We start from the raw sequence: 12,813 nt of genomic DNA, 5'->3' as shown, positions 1-12,813 counted from the left end.
CGTGGACTTCAACTCCCAGAATTCCCCAGCCAGCTACGCTGGCTGGGGAATTCTGGGAGTTGAAGTCCACGCATCTTCAAGTTCCTAACGTTGGGAAACGCTGATCATCCATTTGTTCCTCAAATTCCCGAGCGCGATGTGAACGCAGTCATTCGGGCTGCCTCTCGTGCCGGCGAGGTAAAAGATCAAGATCGTTTTTGCCTTGTAAGCCGCACCGCCTCTAGGCCCTGGAAAACCTCGTCGTCCATGCCAGCCTCCGGTGCCCACAATGGAATCCGAGACGCGCAGCTTCAGAGCAGCTTTTTTTTTTTTTTTCCCAGCTCCACCCTCCTCACCTGGGCTTCCACCTCTCCCAGGGGCTCTACCCGATCCGGCTGCGAAAAGCCCGAGGACCAGGCGAAGTGAGCCGAGCGGGGCAGAAAACGCCCGACGCTTTCTGCCGCCTGGTGGCCGTCCGGGTTTTTGCAACCTACAGACAAGCAAGCACCCATGACCACCACCACCACCACCCCACCGAACTCGGGGCTCGCCGCCGCGGAAGGCAAGAAGCCGAAATCTTTTCGCCGCAGACCCAGGCACGCGTTTGCTCCAGCCAGAAACTTCGGCTCGCTTTTGCTTCCATTTTAAATAGGCAGGTTTACCTCTTGTTTCGGTATAAGGAAAAGGCTGTAAACACCGAGGCGGGGGAGTCAGGGCGGATGCCTAGCGGCGCAAAGTGAGGGGTGAGGAAGCGCTCTCCTCCTGCCGCTGCCGCTGTTGCCGTCGCCGTTTGCGCGAGCGGGCACTTACCGCCTGGGTTTGGCCGTCCAAGCGCCTCTTTAAGGCGCTTCAGGGTCTCTCGGAGCGTCTCTCGACCGAGACTCCTCCAGTAGCGCCGGGCAAGCAAGGCAAAAGCAAGGCGGCTGAGCTCATTGGAAGCCAGCAGCCTCAGTCCCCGCCTTCCGCGTTTCTCCCTCAGGCCGCCTTTCCCTGGGCGAGCCAGTCTCGCGCTGGGGGAAGGGAAGGGAAGGGAAGGAGTTTCCAGGTTGCAATGGACGTCTCGCGTCTTGCCCTTCTTCTCCACCCGTCTGATTTGGACGGCAAGGCTGGGCTGAGACTCCGCAGCTTGAGCCAACCCTTTCCCCCCCCCCTCCGCCGCCGCCGCCGCCGCCGCCAACCTGGGCGCGGCCAACTCACCGCGGCAACCCCATTTTTTTTTCTTTTTCCTCCTCGGTTCCTGCCCGCGCTTCACCCTCCCCCCCACCCCGGGCGGCCAAAGTTCCTGTTGCTTGGTGAAAAAGCACAACTATCTGGGACCAATTAGCGGGAAGGGGCTCAGCGGGATTGCAGGCCGGGTTGAGAGCCCCGGCCTTTGGCATTCCCGCCTTCCCCTCTCCCTCCTAGGATCGACAAGGCCAGGGGTCGGCAACCTCGGCTCTTTTATGACTCGTGGACTTCAACTCCCAGAATTCCTGAGCCAGCTATGCTGGCTCAGGAATTCTGGGAGTTGAAGTCCACGAGTCATAAAAGAGCCGAGGTTGCCGACCCCTGGACAAGGCGAACTGGAAGTCAGGGTTGGGGGAGGCCGGGGCATGACATTCAAAGGGGGAGAAAAAAAAAGCGACGTAGAGTCAGTCGGCCGAAAGAGGGGGGGGGGGAGAAGAAAAAAAAATGCAACTTGACATCTGTCTGCTACTGCGCGTCGTTTGCATGATCTGTGGGGTTGTCCTTTTGCTGGCTGGGTTCAAAGAAAGCAACCCGTGGGGAGGGGATTTGCTGCGCGCTCTCTGGTATCTGTGAAGTATGTAAGAACCTGCGTGTTGCGACCGGCTTCCACAACAATGTAAGCTCTGCCATTTGTGTGCGCTTGGGAGTTCATTGCTGTGGTCCCGAGAGACACAGGTTTTTCACCTGAGGGAGAAGCGTTGGGATTGGGGAAAAAAAATATGAAGAAAAGGTGTTTTAGAGGACTGAGATTAAGTTGTCCCCTTTTGATGAAGGCAGTATCTTCAAAAAGTTGTCGCCTTTATAGCTTTTGCCTACCTTCAGGTGACTCGTATGTCTTGTCCTTTGAGTAAAAATACTTTTCAAGTATTTGGTAAATCTGGCTGAATTCTAAGTACGGTATGTCTGTGCTGTGATAATTTCCTTTTTTAAAAAAGAAAAGAGACACTTAAAAAAAACACCTTTCAATAAGGATTTGATTTCCCCCCCCCTTTTTTTTTTCAGGACCATCTTTCTGGTGGCTCAGTGGGTTAGGACGCGAAGGTCGGCAGTTTGGCGGGTCGAATCCCAAGTGCCGCGTAGCAGAGCGAGCGCCTGTTACTCGTCCCAGTTTCTGCCAACCTAGCAGTTCGAAAGCAGGTAAAAATGCAAGTAGAAAAATAGGGACCACTGCGGTGGGAAGGTAACAGCGTTCCGTGCGCCTTTGGCGTCTAGTCATGCCGGCCACATGACCACGGAGACGTCCTCGGACAAGCGCTGGCTCTTCAGCTTTGAAACGGAGATGAGCACCGGCCCCTAGAGTTGGAAACGACTAGCATGCATGTGCGGGGGAACCTTTACCTTTATACAAAAATAAGTCCATGGAGTACAAGCAGGGCTTTTTTTCTCATAGAACGCTCAGAACGGAGTTCCGGCACCTTTTTTGGATGGAACCTTGTAGGATAGGCAAGGCGGGTTGTATGACGTCTGTGAGTTCCGGCACCTTTTTATTTTACAAAAAAAGCACTGAGTACAAGTAGTCCTGAACTTATAACCATTTATTTAATGACTGTTTGAAGTTACAGTGAAACTGAAAAAAGTTACTTACAACTGGTCCTCAACTTAGGACCATCACAGTAACCTCACAATCATGTGATCAAAATTCAAGCACTTGGCAACAGGCATGTATTTACAACAGTTGGAGCACCTTGGGTCCATGTGATTATCATTTGCAACTTTTCCAACTAGATTCCAACAAGCAAAGTTGGCCATATGATAACAATTACCTTGCTTAGGAAGAAATTCTTGTTCCATTTGTAGTCATAAATCGAGGACTGTACAGCAGAAGCAGCAAAACGGCAGAACCAAATATAGAGAACTACTTCTCCCCCACTTTTTCATTTAGCAGTTTTTCCCCATTTGCACCTAAGCATAGTGCAAGCATATCCTGTATGCCTCTTCCCCTGTTCCCACATAACATTGCTGCCTTATGATTACTCATTCTGTGGTTAAAACACCCATTTTCCCTCCTTTTTCCAAGAGTAGCAACAAGGCCTATAAAATTGTCTGTCTAGAGATTAAGGGGACTGTGCTAACCTGAAACAGCCAGATCTGTAATGGGGACAGCAGACTTCATGTACATAAAAAGTTTTCTGCCAGCTGATGGATATGAGTCAAACCCAAATAAACTGCATTATGGCTCGAATCCAGTCTTCTACTGCCTTCTGTCAGCCAAAGGCCTAAACTTATCATTTGTAGAAAGAGCTTTCTCCTGTCATTTTTACTCCTCTGTGCCAGGTCTAAACTGATCACTTTCAGAGAACTTTCCTTTCTCTTGCTCAATCTATTTCAACTCTTGCAACTTTTTTTCCCTCTCCATATTTCTCCTATGCCTCACAATTCCGTCCTCTCTACCAAATTAAGGTGAGAGCAGTTATTCAGCCCTGCTTTTTTTTAAAAAAAAATCCTTAAAATCTTTTACAGAAAATCAAACATTTTATTTTTAAAATTTATATAGCTGCCCACCTCACAATTGATTTCTAGAAGAAATAAATTCATAATTATTTGGAGTTGTAGGGTATGAATTCAGTCAATACATAATGCTCCACTGTTTGCCGTTATGACGCTGATGAAAAAGTAATTGTGATCAAACCATGCATTTACAACCTTTGCAGGTCTATAAAGCAAAGGAAGGCTGAAGTAAGATTGTAACTATAGTTGCAGTTTCACTTAGCAACTGCTTCGCTTAACAGTGAATTTGTTGGTCCCAATTATCATTAAATGAGGACTATCTGTACCTGATTACGGGTAGTCCTCGACTTACAGTTGCACGGCAAACATTTGAAGTTATAACGGACCTACCTGGGGGCTATTTGCGATCCAGATTCAGGGGTCTGAATGGTTGCCTTCCCCAGCGGTCATATGACCGAACTTCAGGACTCAGCATCCTAGCTGCATTTATAGCTGTTTAACATCCTGCAGTCACATGATCACATTTTACCAAGGTTTTGTCAAAAATTGACAGTTACTTCCAGTTTTCAGCGAAACCTTGGATTCACTTAATGACCATAGTGGCTGCTTTATTACTGTCATAAAAAAGTCATATGATGACCCATTTTACAATCATCACAACTTATGGCTATAATGGGTAGGCTCCATTACATTTGTAAGTCAAGAACTACCAGTATGTAACTTATTTCAAATAGTCTAAGTCTTTTGAAAGATGGTAACTTTAATGAACCCACCATCTTTATAATAGAAGTATTTGTTTTGGTTTACAAACGTAGCTATTTAACATTTTGATCCAATAATTTGATTATTCTGCATATATCTAACAATGTAAATAGCTGTTTATTCAGAACTGTTAATAAGAATTACTTATACGTAACTACATCAATAACAGTTGAATTTTTTGTGACAGTACAATCTTGATCAGCTGGTGCTTTATAATTGTATTGATTTAATTTGCTGCATAATATCAAGAAAAAACCAAAAACATTTCTGAGTTTAGTGTCTCCATCACAATTTAGTGTGACCTATACAGTTAAAAGCAACCCTTTTAGTTTTCTTTGTAGAGAACTCACAATTAGCTCTGTTGTAAGAAGTTACTGCTTTATATCACTCTAGCTGCAGACATCTTACTTATCTGTATCATTACCCTGGTGTCTTTTATGTCCCAACATTTATAGTTTCTAGAGGGTCTTTTAATATTGGAACATACAGGAAAATATCAGTCTGTCTGCTACTTTGTCAATTATATTTTGTGAGTAGAATCAGTTGAAAATCTTTCCTTATTTGGAATTATACCAATTTTCCTTCCACAAGAATACCAGAATAATGATCAGTTGAATTCTTTAAAAACTTTACTAGAAAGGATGGGGGATGAAGCTATTTCAAAAATCCTGAAAGCTTTTAATCATGTAGTACAATAATCTCTCTGATTACTTTGCTCTTAGCCTGTACCATATTGCTGTCCACACCTTTAGAGCAAGGAGAACAAATGAATGCATAGTCTGATAAATATCAGCCTCCTTTAATTCTTAAATACAGCTATAGAAAAAAGTTATTGGAGATGGTTATGTTGGGAAGCACCCAGCCAGGTGGCAGGGAGGAAGGATCAAATGTGGAACTAGCCTGGAGTCACTGCACAACCACAAAAGAGCTAGGTTTGACCCAGACATACACACATTTAACTTCCTTGGAGATTTATCTATTTGTTCCCAGGAGTAGGTTGCCAGACTAGGGAGATTCCTGTATTGCAGGCAGAACATAATAACGTGATTGTTTAATCTAATAGGTTGGGACTGAGGTCCCCAGATTTCAAACTTAGAATCTCTTTATAATTTCACTTCTGGATGTGGGAACCATTCCTCCCACTCTTAAATGCTCCACAGGAATTACACCCACGTTGTGTACGGAACATATACCAGTTTTCTTAAAAAAAGTAAAAGAATAGATGCAAAGAGAAACTACAGCCATACTTACAATGATGCAGATTCTATCCTTGGTCAACTGGTTCCACCCACTCCCGCTGTCGACAGAAGTCCATGGAGCCATAACCTTGGGAAAAATCCCCCCTCCCCAGTTTATAGAATCATCTGACTTGGACAAACTTTGCCATCTGGTTTGCATACATATTCCAAGAGTTATTCAGGTTGAAGTGACTTGCAAGAGACAAGATTAGAAACTCCTGTCTCGTCTCCCTTTCATCCTGTGTTGACAGATGATGTAAATAAAAGAACTGTTATCTCTGGAAGAATTTAATGCCCATTAAGTAGTGAAGTCCCAGATAGTGTGGCTGAAAAACTTTGGAATGTCTTGTTCACATAATCAGGGAATGGTTATCTCAGCATAACCCTGAGATAAGACATGGTTTTAAGTGTGAGCTCAATAAATGGGGATATGTTAATTTAAGATGCCATCCTGAAGACAATTGTCCTGCCAGTGGGATCAAGACTGTTCCACATCCCACTAACCTAGGAGTGTCAAACTGCCAGCCTGCAGGCCAGACCTGTCGCAAGGAAACCGCGCCCACCCCATTGCTGGCAATGGGGAAAAAGCTCTGATGCGTTGCACAACGTCACGTGACGTCGCGAGTTTGACATGTCTGCACTAACCCATTACATGGTTTGTTCTTTTGGCTTAAGCTATGTTTGCCTAATTAGCATGACACTCCCCTTCCTCACTCCCTCAGTCCCATGCAGCACTTTAATTGAAGACGTAGACTTATCTGGCCTGAACCTCAAAGGGCTGCCATTTAGCGTTTACAAAAACTAGAATGGGTATCTATGGTTTGTCATAGGTAACAAACTGGTTTCTGTAATCCTCAATAGTAGCTGTTTGAAGAAAAAGTTAACCAGTCTCACTCACCACCCTTAGTGTATCATCTGAATTCTCAAGTATAATTTATAATTCTTAATGAATGCTAATGAACTCAGCATGAATATATGAACGCAGCCAGCTAAATACATTTTCAAGAAACAATAGTTAAAACATGGTTTAGTATCATTGCACATTTTTGGAAATCTTGTAGGAAACGTCTTACAGACAAGACATTTCTGATTTATTAAATTCCTTTAATAGTACACAAATTGGATTATCAGATCTGCTCTGCAGAAATTCAGACAACCACTAAATAGCAAAAACAACCACCACCTATTGTAGTTTTCTGCATCTCTTTGCTGCTACTTAGCATTTCGATCTTTGTTAAGCAGATATGGTAATAATAAATAATAAACGTTTATTGTCAAAGTACAACATGTGTACATTGAGATTAGCTGAGCCTCCCCCCGTGCTCTCTCCCTCCAACACACAGTGACAACAAACCCTCCATCCTACCACACTATGTGAACCAACTACACCACACACCGGCCTCCCAAGTCAATTCTGCATAAGATTATGTCCCATTTAAAAGCCTAACAGCCCACGGATAAAAGCTATTTTTCAGCCTGTTGGTACGGCTGGCTATATTCCTATATCTCCTACCGGATGGTAGGAGAGTAAAGAGATACCGTCCAGGGTGTGAGCCATCTCTGAGAATTTTCCTCACTCTTTTATTTATTTTATTTATTTTATTACATTTATATACCGCCCTTTCCCTGAGGACTCAGGGCGGTTTACAGGGAATTAAAAACCACAATACAAAAGTGAAAACCAGTTTAAAAAAGATTAAACTTAACCCTGTGCAAATAAAACCCCAGTTAAAATAAATTAATCCTCAGCCTGGGCCTCAGCCTGGGCCAGAGAGCTCAAAGAGCCAGGTCTTCAGGCACCGGCGGAATGAATGGAGGTCGGGGGCAGTCCTCAGCTCCACTGGCAGCTGGTTCCAGAGGGCAGGCACCCCCACTGAGAAGGCCCTATCCCTGGGCGTTACCCGCCGGCAATCTCTTACCGGTGGGACCCTGAGCAGACCCTCCCTGTGGGAGCGCACTGGATGAAGGGCACTTGATGCTGGCAGCAGGTGTTCCCTCAAATACCCCGGACCCAAGCCATGTAGGGCTTTATAGGTAATGACCAGCACCTTGAATTTCACCCGGAGGGCAACCGGAAGCCAATGCAGCTCGCGGAGTAGAGGTGTTACATGGGAGTATCGGGAGACCCCCATTACAACTCGCGCGGCCGCATTCTGCACCAGTTGAAGCCTCCGAGTGGTCCTCAAGGGCAGCCCCATGTAGAGAGCGTTGCAGTAGTCCAAACGGGAGGTCACGAGCGCATGAGTAACTGTGCGTAGGGCATCTCGGTCCAGATAGGGACGCAACTGGCGCACCAGGCGAACCTGGGCAAAAGCCCCCCTGGTCACGGCTCCTATGTGGTCTTCAAAATTGACTCGTGAATCCAGGAGGACGCCCAAGTTGCGAGCCCTATCAACGGGGGGTAACAACTCACCCCCCCATCGTTAGAGATGGAATAGTCTGGTTGACCCGAGATGCCGATATGCACAGCCACTCAGTCTTGGCGGGATTGAGACGAAGCCTGTTTCTTCCCATCCAGACCTGGACCGCCTCCAGGCACCGGGACATCACGGCGAGGGCATCACTGGGTTGGTTCGGGGTAGAAAGAAAAAGTTGGGTAGCATCAGCGTACTGATGATACCCCACCCCGAAACCACGAATGATCTCGCCCAGCGGCTTCATATAGATGTTGAACAGGAGGGGCGAGAGAACCGACCCCTGAGGAACTCCACAAATGAGAGGCCTCGGGCCCGAAACAGCGTCGATCAGCTGTTCGGGTGGATTGGAAGCCCCCTCCTCGGGAGAAGAGGAGGGGGTGAGGCCCCAGGTAGGGGTTGAGTTCTCCGGGGCCGCCTGAGCTTAAAGCTTGGGCGGCTGAAGGATTGAACTCCCCCGTAGCCTGGGTTGCTCCCAGCTGTTCAGCGTCTCTGCTCTGTGATTTCTGGAGCGGAGCCAGGCGTTTGCGACCACCCCTGCCAGAAGGAAAGACCATGGAATAAAAGGAGCAGGCAGAGCGGTACAGGAGGATAAGGTGAAGAGGACTTTTATTTTTGCTCTCTAGCTTAATGGACTTTATAAACTTAAAGTGAAAGTGCGTAACAAGTGAAAGTAAAAAGATGGCGGCTAAACCTCCCCCAAAAACTCTTCGGAGTGCTGGAACTTCTCCGGTGCAACAGACATCATTGCAAGCTTTGCTTCCTCCTGCTGCATTGACATCGAAGGACTTACAAGATGCTCTTGAAAAACATGCCCAGGTAATTTTGGAATCAATGGGTGATAAATTGGCAAAAATGGAGGAGAAATTGGAGGAGAGGATGGAAGAGAAGTTCAGTGCGATGAGGGTAGACATTTTGTCTACAGTGCGTAGTGTGGCTGAATGTGTGCAAGATCTGGATGAAAAAGTGGAGGACCTGACTCAAAAGAATGCCATATTAGAAGCAAAGGTATTGGAGAATGAAGATTTAAGAGACAAAATGGACAGAGAACTGAGTCTTGTTCAATATTACCAGATGCAATATGCTGTTAGAATCAGAGGCTTAAAAGAAAATATTAAGGAAGACCTAAAGCAGCTGATTTCTGAAGCTCTGGAAGCAGTATTGGGACAGCCAGCATCTGAAATAAAGGGAGGCATGGATAAAGTGTTTCGTGTTAATTCATGGATTGCTAGACAGAGAAAGTTGCCTAGAGATGTGGTGGTTTATTTTGCAAAGAGGGAAACTAGAGATGAAGTTATTCAAGCTGCCTATGATACTAAAGTTGTGATTGCTGACCAAGAAGTTTTGGTTTTAAAAGAAATTCCTCCAAAGATCTTAAGGAGAAGGAAGGATTATGCATTTCTTGTGCAGGAGCTCAAACAACGTGATATAAGGTTCAGATGGGAGATTCCAGTTGGATTGGTGGCGATGCATGAAGGCAAAAGGTACCGTCTGGTCACTGTGACACAGGCGTGTGATTTTTATAATAATGATTTAAAAGCAACCCCACTACCACTTCTGGAAGCTGCAAAGGGATCTGGAGAAGGAAAACTTCGAGAGGTTGAAGCTGGACAGACAGAGGAGAATGGTGCTGGAGGAGATCAAGCTACAACTTCTTTGGCTGATCCTGGAGAGCAGAGGGTGACGCGTGCTGCTTTAAAACGAGCAAAAAAAATAAAAGAACAAGATCAGCAGAAGTCTATGGAACTTCCAAAACGTATTTACAGCCAAGCAGTGGGAGGAGCACGGCCTAAAGGAGAACCTATTAAAGATGTGCTCCAACAGCTTTGGGATGACATGCATGGCGACTAAATTTTTAACTTGGAACGTTAACGGACTAAATTCACCACAGAAGAGGAAGAAAGTTTTTCAATATTTAAAACAATTCAAGATAGATGTTATATGTTTGCAAGAAATGCATATTAGGGCTATGGACCAAAAGTATTTATCGAACTTAAGGTTGGGCACACAATTTGTTGCTTCTGCAATGAATAAGAAAAATGGAGTGGTTGTTTATGTTAAAAGTGCCTTAACAGCGGACTTAATTGAAGCAGATAAGCATGGAAGATACGTTATGATAGAGTTGCTGTTAGAAGGTAAAAAGACGCTTTTAGTTGGATTATATGCTCCTAATCAACAACAAGCTGATTTTTTTAGTTTACTTCACACAAAGCTTACTCAGTTGGATTATAAATCGTTTATTTTTATGGGGGACTGGAATGGTGTTTTGGATGTACAGATGGATAAGGCTGGTTCTTTTAAGCGCGTTCCAAGTCATGCTAGACTGCCTAAATCCTTTTTTGAAATGAAGGATGACTTGGAGCTGCGAGATATTTGGCGTGAAATACATTTGCATGAAAAGGATTATACTTTTTTTTCTGACAGACATCAATCTTTTTCCAGGAACGATTTTATTTTGCTGACTAATGACTTTTTTTCAAGGATTAAGAAGGTGAAGATATGTGCAAGAACTATTTCTGATCACAGCCCAGTCTGGCTAGAGATTAATAAGGAGAATAGAGATAGGCGCTCGTGGTGCGTAAATGAGAATTTGTTTAGAAATCAGAGAAATGTGGAAGAATGTAAACAGCGGATGAAGGATTTTTTTGAAATTAATATGAATAAGGACACTTCTATGGACATGGTTTGGGATGCTAGCAAGGCCTATATGAGAGGGGTGTTGATATATATGAACAATAAACATAGACGTATTTTGGAAGCCAGGAGGAAAGAATTGGAGAATGAAATTAAGGAAAAAGAAAAGGCTTTGATTTTGAATCCAGCGGATGTGAAGACTAAGGAGGTTATTAAGCTATTAAAAGGACAATTTGATAAATTAATGGCTGACCAAGTGGCAACCAATTTCCGGTTTGCCAGGCACAACACCTTTTGCAATGCTAATAAACCAGGTAGATGGTTAGCTTATAGACTGAGAAAAAAGCAAAGGGCTTCTAATATAGATAAAATTGAGCATAAGGGAAGGGTTGTGTTTCAACAGGATCTTATTAAGGATGCTTTTGTGGATTTTTATTCTAAATTATATGCTAAGGAGAAGATTAATGAAAAAGACATTGATATATATTTGGAGAATGCTAGCATCCCGGTTCTTACGCAAGCACAAAAAGAGGGGATTAATCAATTGATAACAGAAGAAGAAATTCTTATAGCAATTAAGGAATTGAAGGTGGACAAAGCACCAGGTACGGATGGCTTGACTGCGGCTTATTACAAAAATCTACAATTAGAGATGATAAAACCGTTAAAGGAACTGTTCCAGACAATTCAGAGGGGGGGAAAGGTGCCTCCGTCTTGGAGAACTGCTTTTATTTCTTTGATTCCGAAGGAAGACCAAGATGCTACTCAAGTTAAAAATTATAGACCGATATCGCTTTTAAATACAGACTACAAGATATTTGCTAAGGTGTTGGCTAATAGACTGATGAGGGTTCTGCAACAGACGATTCATGGGGACCAAACGGGGTTTATTAGTGGTAGGCAAATGAAAAATAATGTGAGGCATATAGTTGATGTGTTAGAGTTTTTGGAAAGGAATAACCAGATCCCTGCGGCGCTAATTTTTTTAGATGCTGAAAAAGCTTTTGATCAATTGAATTGGCAATTTTTGATGAAAGTTTTGGATAAAATGAATTTTGGGGATAATTTTTTGCAACCAATTAGGGCATTATATCAAAAACAAACTGCCCGAATAATAGTTAATAATAGCCTGACAGAAACATGTAATATTGAGAAGGGCACAAGGCAAGGGTGTCCGTTATCGCCCTTGTTATTTGTACTAACATTGGAGATATTGTTGGTTAAAATACGGAATTCAGAAAAAATTAAGGGTATACAAATTAGAGATCAGGATTATAGATTGAGAGCGTTCGCAGACGATCTGGTTGTTACAGTGACCCAGCCGGAGAACTCTGTTGTGGACCTGATGGAGATAATAATACAATATGGGAAGGTTTCTGGATTTAAAGTTAATACACAAAAAACTAAAATTCTGGCCAAAAATATGACAGCTTCGCAAAAGGCTCTCTTAGAAGGATTAACTGGATTTGAGATTGTTAAAAGGGTTAAATATTTGGGGGTGCTTTTGTCGCCCTCTAATACAAAGTTATATAAAAATAACTATGAAAAATTATGGGGGAAAATTCAAAAAGAAATGGAGAGTTGGGAAAAATTGCAATTGTCTTTGTTGGGGCGAATCGCAGCAGTGAAAATGAATGTCCTGCCTAAATTCTTATTTTTATTTCAAATGATACCGGTTCTTAAGAAAGATTCTAATTTGGAGGAATGGCAGCGAGGTATCAATAAATTTGTATGGGCAGGGAAAAGGCCACGAGTTAAACTAAAGATAATACAGGATACTCGTGAAAGAGGTGGTCTTAAAATGCCTAATTTTAAATTATATTATGAAGCTGCTGCTTTAGCAGGAATAAGTGATTGGATCAATTTGACACAAGAGAGATTATTAAATCTTGAGGGCCATGACTTGTTGTTTGGCTGGCATGCATATTTGTTGTATGATAAGAAGGTAGATAATGTCTTTAGAGTGCATATTTTAAGACAGGCATTGTTGAGGGTTTGGAAGAAGTACAGACATAAATTAGATTGTAAGATACCATTGTGGGCAATCCCAAAACACGCAATAGAAAATATAAATGTTGGTTTTAAACATGATGTGACTACGTACAAGGAGA

At 43.6% G+C, this 12,813-nt stretch overlaps 1 protein-coding gene across 3 annotated transcripts in view; it reads right to left on the bottom strand.

Moving 5' to 3' along the window:
* TANC1 (tetratricopeptide repeat, ankyrin repeat and coiled-coil containing 1) overlaps positions 1 to 1,053 on the bottom strand; it is a 184,876-nt gene extending 183,823 nt beyond the window's left edge. For all 3 annotated transcript variants that reach the window (XM_083350432.1, XM_083350434.1, XM_083350433.1), the window contains exon 1: positions 790 to 1,053. The gene's annotated coding sequence lies outside the window, so the exon portion shown is untranslated. The remainder of the gene's footprint in view (positions 1 to 789) is intronic.
* Positions 1,054 to 12,813: the final 11,760 nt, after the last annotated feature.

The sequence above is a fragment of the Vipera ursinii genome (assembly GCF_947247035.1).
Source record: "Vipera ursinii genome assembly, chromosome: 1".
In the NCBI taxonomy this organism is placed as follows: domain Eukaryota; kingdom Metazoa; phylum Chordata; class Lepidosauria; order Squamata; family Viperidae; genus Vipera; species Vipera ursinii.
The sequence above is the reverse complement of the archived record's forward strand: the minus strand, read 5'-3'. Positions and strand labels throughout refer to the sequence as shown.